Source organism: Chrysoperla carnea, chromosome 1 (assembly GCF_905475395.1).
Source record: "Chrysoperla carnea chromosome 1, inChrCarn1.1, whole genome shotgun sequence".
In the NCBI taxonomy this organism is placed as follows: domain Eukaryota; kingdom Metazoa; phylum Arthropoda; class Insecta; order Neuroptera; family Chrysopidae; genus Chrysoperla; species Chrysoperla carnea.
Window position 1 is genome coordinate 120,991,462 of NC_058337.1, and position 14,029 is coordinate 121,005,490.

Consider the following 14,029-nt stretch of genomic DNA (forward strand, 5'->3'; position numbering starts at 1 on the left):
AGTCAATTTATATCCAAAATTGTAGGAGATAGAATAACATTTGTAACTAGAAAGTTGATTTTCATAAATAAACTAGCATTTTTCATCTAAAACATTTGTTCGAAAATCGTTAAAATATGTCCTTATGGCATTTAATTGAAAGAAAACACCAAAAGCCAAACAGCCAAAAGTTGTCTTAGGCAATAGAAGACATACACCTTTGTCCATGACTTTGTAATCCTTCTAATGCAAGTACTAGGATCAAAATGTTTTACCTAGTTTCAAACACAGAAGATATAGATGCTTGATTACGTAACCTTCAAATAAAAAAAATTATTGTTAATGATTAATTAATTATTATCTTACAAACATATCAAATTGTTATAAAATTATCTAAGAAAAAATTTTCATATAATTATTTGAAAATATTACCGTTAAAATTTCCATCTGTTCAAATAATGTGTTTCCTTTTCTTTCTAATTAGTATTTAAAAAAAAATAATAAAAATAAAAAGTTTGCTTTATTTTTAGGAATCGATATTATTACTAAGTATGTCAATAGATTTGTTTATGTTCTAAAAATAGTTTAATAGTCAATATTGATACAATTTTTATAATTAAAAGTTTCCTTTCCTGAAGCATAACATGAAAACACCTTGTAAATATTATCATTTTTTCTGAATAAATTATTTTACATTTTCCGGTTTAAGCAGTGCAGTAACCTAATGAGATGTTGTCGCAGTTTTATTTGTTTTTCTTGTGAATGAAATGGTGTTGAAAAATATTGCAGTAGTGACAAGGTTAGGTAAGATTATATTGGCTGTCCACGAAGGACACACTTAGGCTATAGAGCCCATTGTGATACCATATATGTGTTTTACCACCTTTCCGCTGATAATTTCATTTATCAGATCCTCAATTTTAGAGGCTGAGTGCACCTCCTTCATGCATATACTATGCACTACACCAGCCCATCACAACTATTAATTAAATTAATTTTGTTGCGTCGGCGGGAATCGAACCCGCTACCCTAAGCATACCGCGGACGGAATTGGTTACGCATTAACCAACGGAGCGAATAGAGCGACCAGTAGTGACAAAAATGAAGGAAATTTGCTAGTAACCGCTTTGATAGCATATCGAATATGTCGTTTTTCACTTTCTGATTCTTAATCCTATTTGGATCAGTCACTGGCATTATGCTTATATTTTTTCTAGGCCTGTCGATATCTTCTTTCAGACATCGATAGTTTGTTCGGTAGTAAAACGTCGAAAAATTATGTCTATTTTCAACCTCTTTGGAACTTGCAACCTTTCTATTTTAGAAATCACAAAGTGAACATCTCAGATCTAATCAAATCGTAGCTGTTTCGCAAAATGGAAAGAAGTGGGATAATTTTACAATCTAAGAGTTATAGTCGATGAAGCTACAGATTCTCGGATAAAAGGACAACAAATCCGTGACACGAGATTCATGAGAAAAAAATCCACTGAAAAATGTTCGCTAAGAAAACTGATTAAGTTACATCGAATTGAACTATCACGGGCTTACTTTTAGAGAATTTCGAGAACTAATTTTGCGAGAAATCTTTTTTTTATGAGATCCGATAATTTAAAATTGCAATAGTTCTTCGTTCTACTCTGTATTAATTTCTACGTTGCGTTGCAAAGCTTTTCTCTGTATCCGAGTTTAAAACTATATTTTTTAATTAATTTCTTTTATGTATGGTAAAAACAGGATGTTTAATTTTCACTATTTTGTTTTTCATACTATTTTCTCGCTTTGAATTTCAAGAAACGTTTCAATTCACGGAAATATAATAATATATTAAATATTTTTGAAACGATTTAACATATATCTACTTCGTAGTTTTTATATAACAAAACTTGAAGGCTCTCTACAAGCGCGTGTCCAATAAAGCAAACAGAGTAATAAATTATTCATGCGATAATTTATGCAAAATTAATGTAAACTACTGAGATATTAGCTTATTTCATAAATATATTTCGATTTTTGCCCCAATTTGCCCCAAAAATACGTATTTCGACTACCAAGTAGTCATCATCAATCCGGACTGCACAAATTGGGGCCAAAAGCAAAATTTATTTCGAAATATTCTAGTTCTCGTTTATTATCTCAGATAATATTTGTAGCTTATTTTATATTCAGAATCGAAAAGAAACCGTTTTTTCATCCAAAAACGAAACTGAAATTTCTAGGGTTTACTCTGTCTTCAGCGATTACGTATTAAAATTCATTAAATAGTCTAATCTATTTTTTTTTTTCAGACAGTTTCAAAAAATAGAGAATGCAATCTCTATGCGTAGAAATTCTTATAAATATTTTCGTTTTGGAATTACTTTTCTTCCAATTGACTCCACTCGTGGCAGTCAATAAATATGAAATTTGGAAGAATTATTTACATTTTTATATAATTTCTATGAGCAAGTCTCTAGCTCGAAAATAGGATGATACTGTAATATGATTTAAACCATTATTATCTTCCGTTATGCAAATTGGATTTTGACAGGCTGCTGGCCAAAAGTCTATGTTCATCGAATCCTCGACCCTTTTTCAAATCGGTCTTAATTTATGCGTTAAATAACAAACCCACACAAGAGCAGGAGGAACCTATATAAGGGGAAAGCTCTTTCAGTTTTGTTTTGACATAAATAATGCCCAAATCAAAAACAAAAGTCGTTTTATTTCTTATTGATTTTACCAATACATGGTAGTGGAGTCCAGATCGCAATCGCAACTCATTTTTGGGCTAAGGATACTTGTTTATCTATAGATTAAAAGTGCTCCAAAAATATGATGGATAAATAGGCACTTGAAATAAAATATATTAAACGTGATTTTATCAATAGAAAAGATTTCGTTTAATCTCCTTACTAAATAAATAATAAGTTTATTAATTATTCCTGGTTTGATTTCAATAGTGTTTATTTACTTATTATCTATTTTAAGGGTTCCGTACCCGTAAAGTCACCAACGAGATTCTATTAGTAAGACTCTTCTTAATTTTTATACCATGCATATATGAAATATACATAGTATATTAAGTTTAGTCCCAAGTTTGTAACGCTTAAAAATAATGATGCTAGGAAAAAAATTTTGTCATAGCTGTTCATAAAATCACCTAATTAGTCCATTTCCGGCTGTCCGTCCGTCCGTCCGGCCGTCCGTCCGTCCGGCCGTCCGTCCGTCTGTGGTCACGATAACTCAAAAAAGATATCGAGCTGAAATTTTTACAGCGTACTCAGGACGTAAAAAGTGAGGTCAAGTTCGTAAATGAGCATCATAGGTCAATTGGGTCTTGGGTCCGTAGGACCCATCTTGTAAACCGTTAGAGATAGAACAAAAGTTTAAATGTAAAAAATGTTCCTTATAAAAAAATAAAAAACTTTTGTTTGAAACATTTTTTTGTAAACATCACTGTTTACCCACGAGGGCGTAAATTAGGTGCAAATTTTATAGTATGCATTAATATAAGTGTATATCAGTGTGTGTGTGTGTGTTTATTTAAAAGTGAATATCTTTTGTTATTTACGTGACGTCAAAAAAACAAACGACTGCGCATCAACACTGTATATACATTTTTGTATGTGTTATGTGATAAAGAAATCAACACTGACTATGCATGGTATTTCAACAATTAACTAAGTCAATTGTTTCTTTTCACTTGTTATAATAAAAGATGGCCTACCAAGGATAGGATTTGTCTAATATCATTGTTTTTTTTAATTGAAGATATATTCTAGGATATGGCACGTAAAAATTCATGAACCCTAAGTTTCTGCCGCGTAGTAAATAAGCTCCTGAGTCGATGTGGATAATTTTAGCTCATAGGACATATATGTGGCAGAACGACCATTTTCGTGTTAGAAGAGGGTGTAAAGATCAGGAGAAAAAGTTAACCTTCACCGTCTGGGTGCAATGGTAAGCCACCGCGTCCATTTCTTATAAACCGGGAAAAATAGTGGCAAACAAAACGATATAGCGATTTCAGATGTGGGTAGGGTTGAAGTAAACCGACAAAAATAGTGGTTCATAATCGGATAGCCTCAGAAAAATAATGGCAAATACCGCAGGGTGTTGTATGACGGTAATTTGAAATTATACATGGGAGAAGTCTCGAAAACTGCTGTAAAAAAAAAGTAAGTAAAACCTGAAAAATACTTCTGCCACTTATACACAATAGTCTCATACTTACCACCCCAAAAGGTGTAAAAGTGGTTAAAGTAGTTCGTTTGCTAGTGTGGATGTATAAAAATATTTCATAAAAAGTACATAGTGTTGTCTAATAAGAAACCCAGTAAAACCAAGGGTTCAGTATCCGACGATAAAAATAACATACTGTTATATCTTGTACGATAGTACGAAACCTTTCGTTTGCGAGCACGACTCGCACTTGAGCAAATTATGTACATTAAATTCAGTATACATGTATTTGTTTAGGCATGTTACGGTATTAATCAAATTATCAATAATCAATCAGGAGTATTACTAAGCAACAACTATACCTACCTAGGTACTCAAAAGATACAAATTTAATTGAAATCACGTTAATCATATTACGATAACGTGTATACATAGATTTACCGGTATATTAAAAATATTATTGTATATGTTCGATTACAATCGGTGAGGTGAAGTAGCCGGGTGGTATCACCAGCCATTAGGTCAGAGAAGGGAAGTAGTTGAAGATGATGGACAGATAAAATTTATTGTTGTGAATTTGGTTAAATACATCCCGTTTCTTGGCGACACCGTAGAAGACCAAAGCAGTTTAACCAAAAATGTTTCAATACAGGATGTGCTCGTGCGTGTGACCTTATGATATATTCCATCAATTTAGCGGCGTCCTTTAGGCAAATTTTTACCTTCTAAATTCACAAAGAATTTTACATACTAACTAATGACTGACAGTAAAATTGCATTTGATTCTGTACAGCTTCGTAAGGATCTTCGTTCCAAACGAGGGTCCCACGACCGCAATCTTTTTTTTCTTTTTTGTAAGTGTTATTGTAATTTTAGTAATGATTTACATTTATATTCTTAACTTTGTAAATAATGCTTGTAATGTGTTATATGAATAAATTGAACTACTGACGATGATTGTTTTGCAATCAAATTTTGATATTTTGTGAAATGTATGTTTGTTTTTTAAGTAAAATTTCCTAATACACCAATCGAGTATCGTGATAGTTGTTTCAATAACTATGTCTCAACTCAAAGTAAAAAAAAATTCTTTCTAACCTAGTTATTCAAAAAAGACCTTAAAATTAATTTAAAAAAAAAAAATCATTCTTATATGCAATTAAATTTTAATCGAATCTTCTTTTGTTTCAGGTATGTTATCATTGGAAAATGATTTTCTCAAGCATAATCCACCACTACAAAAAATATTCCAGGGAAAATTCTCCTTTGTTTATTTCCGTTTAAAATCAAGGTATGAGAGTATAACGCACTTGGGTGTGTGTCCGCAGTATAAGTTGTTTTTTTTTCTCAATTTTTGTACAGAGTTACTATAGAGTTATCAGTGTTATCTACCGTTCTTAATTGTTCAACAATAATATATTCTTATTGGTGTATTTTTCTAATGATCAATAATATTTATGGTATATCGGTATATCTTAATCCTATCCTATTATATCTGTATGTTTTGATTTGTAATATATAATAGGTTTACAATGTTCAATAATATTATTAAATCTAAATATCATAATTATTTACTGTCTACTTTTTTCATAAAAATTCATTCTTTAAGAGGGTCAAATTGTGGATGAAAGTTTATATGAAACTCTGTAATTTTGGTGGCGAAAAGGGGATGATAGTTTGTATGAGAATTCGTCATTTTTGAATTGACTACTTAACCGATGACAAAAATTATTTCACCAATAATAAGTTACAGTACAGAGTATCTGAGATATCGCAATATTTGGTTCGATTTTTGTCCGAATCTCAAAAAATATTTGACCATTCATCAAATGCACCCGATTTTTGTACTTTTTAGGTCAAAATTACCTCATATACTGAGTTTTATCGAAATCGGGGATAAAAAAAAATTTTCGATTTTTTGCAATTTTTTAAGGGGTACCCCTATGAAAAAATCGAGAAAAACGCAAAAAAAAAATTTTGTTTCGGGATTTGATGAAACTTGGTGGAGGGTGTAATTTGGAATGTTGCAAGTTCGAGTATAAAATTTCATACTTGATAATAACAAGAAAAGAGGTGATGATCTTCAAACGGCAGAGCAGATTTTTTGATGCATAGCTCAAAAACTTTCTTAACACTTTTGATCAAATTACCTTACAAATAAAAAATATCAAAAATCGGTTCATCCGTTTATGAGCTACGATGTTACAAATAAATCGATCAGACTTGATTTTGTATCGCGTGTTTCTTTAAATTTTTAATTTATGTATTATTATCAATTCAGTTACTTGATTTTAACACATATTTTCTAATACATCAATAATTTTTATTCTGATTCACACATGTTATTCAAAGAAACACATGTTGCCGGTAAAATTATTATTATTTAATTATGTATTTTATTAAAAATTTTACACAGATGACAAACTATGGTAATTACATTTGTTTCAGTTACATACGACTAATCAATTATCATAATTCAAATATTATAAGTAAAATATTCATAAATTATATCATAGCTGGACATTCTTTGACTTTGGTTTATTCTTTATGGCTTTTAACATGAAAGGTATGTTCCGAAATGTGAAAAAGAGTTTAAATACAAAGTGTCTACTTGTTTAGAAGCTTAACAGAAAATAATTTAATAGGTATCAAGAATGTGGAGACTTGATCCAGGAAATAAGCAAATTAGTGATAGCTAGCGAAAAACTGACATAACAACTGAAAAGAATAACCCAAAAATAGTGGGTTTCCAATAAGATCCCAATCCAATAAGATCGGATCAGGTTGGCTGTGTTATCAAAATAATTGAATTTTTTTAACTTGATGACGTCATCAAAATCAATAAATTTAATTTTGCTCTATCACATCTATCACCAAGGACATAAGTGATAGCTAGTGAAAAACTGACATTACAGCTGAAAAGAATGACCCAAAATTATTGAGTTTCAAAAAAAATTTCAATAAGATCGGATCAAATTTGCCTGTGTTATCAATAAATTCGAATTTTTTAACTTTATGACGTCATCAGAATCCAAAAAAATTAATTTTGCTCTATCGCATCCAAATTTTATCCAATTTTGATAAACCAAGGACATAAGTGATAGCTAGTGAAAAACTGACATTACAGCTGAAAAGAATGACCCAAAATTATTGAGTTGCAAAAACAATTCCAAAAAGATCGGATCAAATTTGCCTGTGTTATCAAAAAAACGAATTTTTTAACTTTATGACGTCATCGGAATCCAAAAAATTTAATTTTGCTCTATCACAACCAAATTTTATCCAATTCTGATAAATCAAATATGTAAGCCTACTAAATTTGGGTAATATTTTTCAAAATTTACCTTACTCTAATAGGTTTCAAGAATGTGGAAGGTTTCCTGGTCTTGGAATTAAGCAAATGAGCTTATAATAAACGTCCTTTGAAGCAATAAAAAATTTTAAGACAAGTTCCCACTAACTTCTCATTTCCAAAACTAAAAAAACAAAGTATTTAAGATTTTTTAACCCAAATGTACATTGCAAGATATTTATCAATTTTCTTTTTGCTTCAGAGTAGTTCAATGTATGGTAAGAACAGGTTTTATAAAACTATGTTGATGAATAAATAATCAACATTCTTATATGTTGGAAATTTAAAAAAAAAAAAAAAAAAAACTTTAATGTAGATTGAATTTTCATTCCAAGAAAGCACATTCATTCAATCAAATGTTGATAGTTTTTCATTTCACAATTTTCTTTTATAACTTATTTATATGTAAGTATTTTACGTTGTTGTGCATGTGAAGAGAGTATTTGAGCTAGAAAAGTGAAGTGTCATATATGTTTTATTTTGATTATTTGCATTAGAAACTCAAATCAAATCAATTTATATATCGACTATAAAAATACTATTATATAAGTATTTCATTTTGTTTATACCTTGTGTTTTTATACCTTGTGTATATTTTACAAGCCTGTAAAAGAACTGTACATCTTTTAACTAAATACAATACAGCTCGTTGCTTCGTTTTCGAACTCGATCCAAAAGTTGAAATTCTTAAGAAAAATAGGGAATGATTCATTGTTTATTCCCTAAATTTTCATCTGGGAACCGATTCTTTTGTATGTTCATTGATTTCTCTACCAGTTGTGGACCAATTTTGAAAATTAAGGTGGCTTTATAATTACCTCATCAAAATCGATTCAGTAGTTTGTAATATATGGACCTATACGAGTAATTGGCTTGGTTTTTTACGTTCGAAGATAGACTGAAACTATAATTTTAAAATAAACAGTTTTTAAAAACAACATACTACGTAAAATTCACAAAAAAAGTTAAAATTAAAAGCAGAGTCGGTGCTTTTCCTTGTCAGAAATTACGCTTTGAAGTTTACACCAGTGAATTAATATTGAATGTATGAATGGTTAGCGTTGACTTCCAAAAGTAATTACTCACAAAAAATTATGGATTTAGAAAAAAAATAGATCGGCAAAAATAGACAATCTATACTACATATTATGAAGAAACATTTCAACAGAAATCCTTTTACAAAAATAATCGAAATAGCTAATCTTCGAATAAACATCTTTTGTTCTAGTCATTTTATTGAAAGCTTATTTAGTAGAATCCACAATGTATATTTTCGAACAATCACATGGTATTCACATGGTGTGAATTGAGATGTCAATTGTTCTTTTCTACTCATTTCAAATTTATTTTTGTGCCTGGACCAAACTACACAAACTATTCTATAGATTTTATTCACGAGCTCTGACGTACCAGTCTATCATTCTTACCAACTAATCTGCTAGGAAGACGAAAGCCATGAACAATTTTCCAATGTCTTCGATCCCTCGAATTTTACTTTTATTGATTCGCTGTCTTCGCACCCCACCTTTCTGTGCCCCCGATGAGATACAGATCTGTAAAACGCAGGACATATATGAAAATCGGATGAAGTCATAATATTATGACATAATGTTAAATTAAAAATTTAAAGACACCTCCGACATAAAATCAGGTATGATAGATTTCTTTGTGTTATCGCAATTTCTAAACGAATGAAGCGATTTCGATTTTTTGTTTTTTTTTTAATAGTAATTTGATCCAGAGTGTTCTTAGCTATGTTTCAAGTGCGAGTTTAGGGTTCTGTATTCGACGACAACTAGAAAAGAAGTGATGATCTTATGGATTAGCAGATTGGTTCATTCGTTTGAAAATTTGTTCACCCGTTTAAGAGCCATAATTCCACAGACACACAAGTACTCATACACGTTAAACTTATAAGGCCCCTATTTTCAGTCGGGGTTTCATAAAAAATTATCTAAATATGGTGAAGCAGTAAATTTAAATTGATCTTTGCTTCCCATTCTCGTTTTAATGTTCGAATAGAATTACGACTACTATACATTTAAAAAAAAAAAACCATACATAGGTATATTTTACCTGTGTAAAACAATCCTTACCATTATTTCGAGTGTTATAGAAAGGGATAAGCGAGAGCAATCTTTATCAATCTTCACTTTTAAACCATGCAAAGCGAGTGAGTACCACTCTAGTAAACTTATAAGGGGATTCTACATGAACTATTCCGTTTAGTATGTGGATCAGACTTTACATTATTATGATCACAGACATTTTTATTGTCAACAAGAAGATGACAACGAAATCGTTTATCTATTTACACGAAGAAAAAAAAACTAAACATTATTCGTTCACAACTGTTTGTACATCGAATTGTACATGTTCGTTCGTCTCGTTACAACACGTTTTGTTATATTATTATTCGATATATTTATGTTTATCGTATAAAAGAAAATAAAAATTTTTTCATTTTTTTTTTTGCTCTAGAAATTACTCGTCTGTGTGTTTGTATTCGGATGTGTGAATCGATCCATCTCGATCAATCATGTTTTATTATTTCAGATTTTTTATTATAAAAGATATTTTTTTTTTTAATTTTCTGTTTTTATTTATTTAAACATAATAAAATAATATTTTTCTTTATACATATTATTATTATTATTATTAAGTACATAAAATATAAAGGCTGAGTTGAAAAAAGGGGTAAAATTTTGACGTGAACGTCTTCGGCATAAACTTCAAGTCGATTGTCTATACGGCTTACGATTAATTAATTATTTTAAAACAGCTCTTTTGACATGGTAGTATATGAAGAAATCGTAACATATTCTGTTTTATTTGACTAATAAATGCTTAATAAGTGCTTTTAAAAATAATCAATATGGCAGCTCTCAGCCCCAAAATTGCAGATAGCATAAACCTTTTTCTTGGGCTGTCCTCACATCCCAATATATTATAAATATGAAAATAAGATTGTTTGCTTGTTTGTTTGTTACGCTTACACGCAATGACTACTAAATGGATTTGAATGAAACTTTACCATAATGTAGCTCATCCGTAAGACTAACACATATGCTATAACATACATAAACAAATTATATATTTAAAAAAATAAAATTTGTCTTTGATATTTCACTGCGCTATCTATTAACATCATTTTAAAATTTTCTTAAATATTTCTGTAAGAATGGTGAACGATATGCAATTAAATATACTTAATATATTTATAAAGTTTAATATACTTCATGAATTATGACTATTTTACATTTAAGTATGAAATTGAAAACTATACATATATTTTACCTGTGTAAAACAATCCATATCCCTAGTTCCTGTGTTATAGAAGGGGTTTAAGTGAAAGCAAGGGAGATGAAGGCTATAACGCAGTGGTCTGGACTTTTAAGCCCAGCGAAGCGGGTGGGTTTCAAGCTAGTTTCAAATACATGTAACGAGCGTAAAAATCACCTAGTTCGAAAATAACCAAGACTTTTTAAATAGCTCAAAAAAGCGATTTTTGTATTCAAAAAAAAAAATTGAACTAGCTTAAGTTTCAATATATAGGTAGTAACTTTGTAATTTTTCAAGTTCATAACAATTTTCGGTTCACTCTGTATAAAATAGGAAATATTTCAATCTATGCTCCTTTTTTTCTCAACACAATATCCTCTAAACAGTACTGACGACGTGGAAAAAACGAAAACAATATTTTTCTTGTTATTATGTTTAACTGCCTAGAAAAATATCTGATGAATTTTTTTTTTCCCATACTTATATTATACAAATTTCATTTTCGTCTACCTTTTTCTTTATATGTAGACAAAACACAGTCAGGAAAATTGAATAAAGGGTATGTTATATAATATATATATATATATATATTTTTTTTTTTTGGGTAAATTGACAATTTACCTCAATAATATTAACGCCATATGGGAGCTCACTCGCCTTTAATATAAAAGAATAAAAAAAAAATTTGTCATAATTTAAATATGGGAAAATACATATGATGCCCTCTATACAATATAAAATTTTACGATATTCAAAAATTGATTTTTCTAAAGGTTTTATCGAATTTAACGAATATAATGATTTCCGATACAATGGACTACGTGAAACCCGTTATAAGATTTGTCAAATAATGGCATATACAGAATGTTCGATTTACATCAAGGCATATAAATATCACGAGTATGAACGAAATACATGCGTTAAGCAATGCATCTAAGTGAGAGGTATTATATAAATGTATTGAAGCTTCGATATGTGTTGAGATAATTGTAAGACGCTTGGAGAGTGGAAGTTTCTTAGTTCAATAGATGAACTACAACAGATAAGCCACGATACAAGTCATTTTTGCAATTTCATATAGCACCTATAATACCTCTTACTTAGTTGCATTGCTTAACGCATGTACTCTGTCATACTCGTGATATTTATATGCCTAGATGTAAATCGAACATTCTGTATAGCCCATATATTATTCTATTCATAAATTTATTCATTTTATCTTTTTGGATGCCTACTTTCAAGTTTCGTATGCGACTCGTTTACAAAAAGCTTTAAGATATTTTGAATTATGTGATGTTAACTAACCTTATCACAAAAAATTATTGTACTGATGTACTGGAATGTACAGACATTAATATACAAGCGAAGTTTACTTTTCGCATTCCGGAAGTTTTATTAATTCAAAGACTTTCTGTCTCAGGCAAATAGACAAGTTCTTCAAAAAATCAAATGGCACATTTTTTTGAGTAGCGCTTATAAAGTTTTCAGAGGTAGGTTCGATCAAAATCAAGTAAATTTCTATAACTGCAGACTTCTTGGTTAATATAATTAAACTAGCTCGACCTGTGCGGAATTTCGCAGTGCGGTACCCTTGGCTAGAAACAGGCTGAAGATAAGAAGTACCAATATCAATAGTTGTTTACTTTCTTTTTATTTATAGGCAATTTTATTACAGGTATGATATACAAATTACATATTGAACAAAATTAAATCTTAATATTATTTCTCTAGCCTTTTTTTTCCTTAGCGATACATTTTGAGGTCAAGAGACTATTTTTCGTCCTTAGCCAGATCTTTGATAAACTATCTTGCGTGGAAAACAAAAAACAGGTTATAGAAATGATAAATTTTCCTCATAATTGTCAAATCAACAAACCATAAAAAATATTTGCGACTTGAAGACGGAAAACTTTATATTTCCAAAGTGGAATTTTAAGAATTCAAAAAAAAAAAAATTGTTATTTATCCAAGACTTGGCGTAATCATGTTATTATTTTTCACTTAAAATACCATGTTTATTTCAAAGTTTTTTTATTTGTTCTAACGCACGATAGATAGTTTAATTAATCAATTAAATTTGGACAACAAAAATATTTACAATTCCAATCTAATCATATAAAATTTTTATCCTAAATTTCCTGTAATATGTAAATTGATTTGAAATATTAGTCACTTGAAGAAGAAAATTTTTATTATCTGATTAGAATTAAAAGAATTTTAAGTGAATTATTATCTACGAACGCGAACGTAGGAATCTCTACATTGCGTTGCGTTGGTATCACAGTCATTCAACCATGGAGAGTTATCAGTTTTCGTAGAAAAACAGTGTTTTGTATCAAATCAATCCAAAGTTGTTGTTCAATATGAAGTTTGAATCGATTAACCAATAAAATTTGGACAGCCAAAATATTGACATTAAAAGTCCAATCTAATCACAAATTTTTTTTTTACTTACCACTTACCAGTAATTTCCAAATATGCAAATTGATTATATACATTAGTCAATTATTTGAAGATTATTACTTACATTTATTATATCATGGAATTAAAAGAATTTTAAATAAATTATTATCTACGATCGTAGGAATCTTGGCATTGCGTTGGTATGACAGTCATGCAACTAGAGCATGTTATAAGTTTTCGTAGAATTAAAAGAATTTATCTCATGGAATTAAAATAATTTTAAGGGGGTATTTTAATCTAATAAAATTAGGAAGCCTAAAGTATAGGCATTTTTTAAACTAAGATTATAAAAAAATTAAGAACATTGACATTTGAATTACAGGCCGGTGAAGTGGGAGCTACAGAAAAAGCACGGCATCCAGAATGACACAATTCCTACCCTTGTAGGGATCCGAAACATAAAAATTTGAAAATTTTTGAATAAGTATGGATGTCGTTATTATCTGGACTTCAAAATGGCGTCAAAAATAATCCATAAAATGGCGTCAAATTAAAAAAAAAATTAATTTTGGCACCTTTTTTTTACCTTTAGGAATTTTTATAAAATACTCAAAATTGAAATTTTTTAAATCTAAGGTTTGGACAATTAAGATTCTCAACAAATTTCAAAGGAGTAGTACTTGAGATATCATATCGACCATCTCGAAAAGTGTAAGTTCAAGAAAAACGCGTTTTAAATTTAAAAGACAGTTCTGGCAGAGTAACTCGAATAACAATATTTCTCATTTTGGAATAATCGACGATTCCAGATCCATACAATGGGTATTTTTCTACTTCATATACAATGTC

The 14,029-nt window shown here is 29.7% G+C and overlaps 1 protein-coding gene across 8 annotated transcripts in view; it reads left to right on the plus strand.

Moving 5' to 3' along the window:
• The window catches only part of LOC123306212 (calcium/calmodulin-dependent 3',5'-cyclic nucleotide phosphodiesterase 1-like), a 312,151-nt gene that overhangs the window by 224,015 nt on the left and 74,107 nt on the right, over nt 1-14,029 (plus strand). The window lies entirely within an intron of this gene.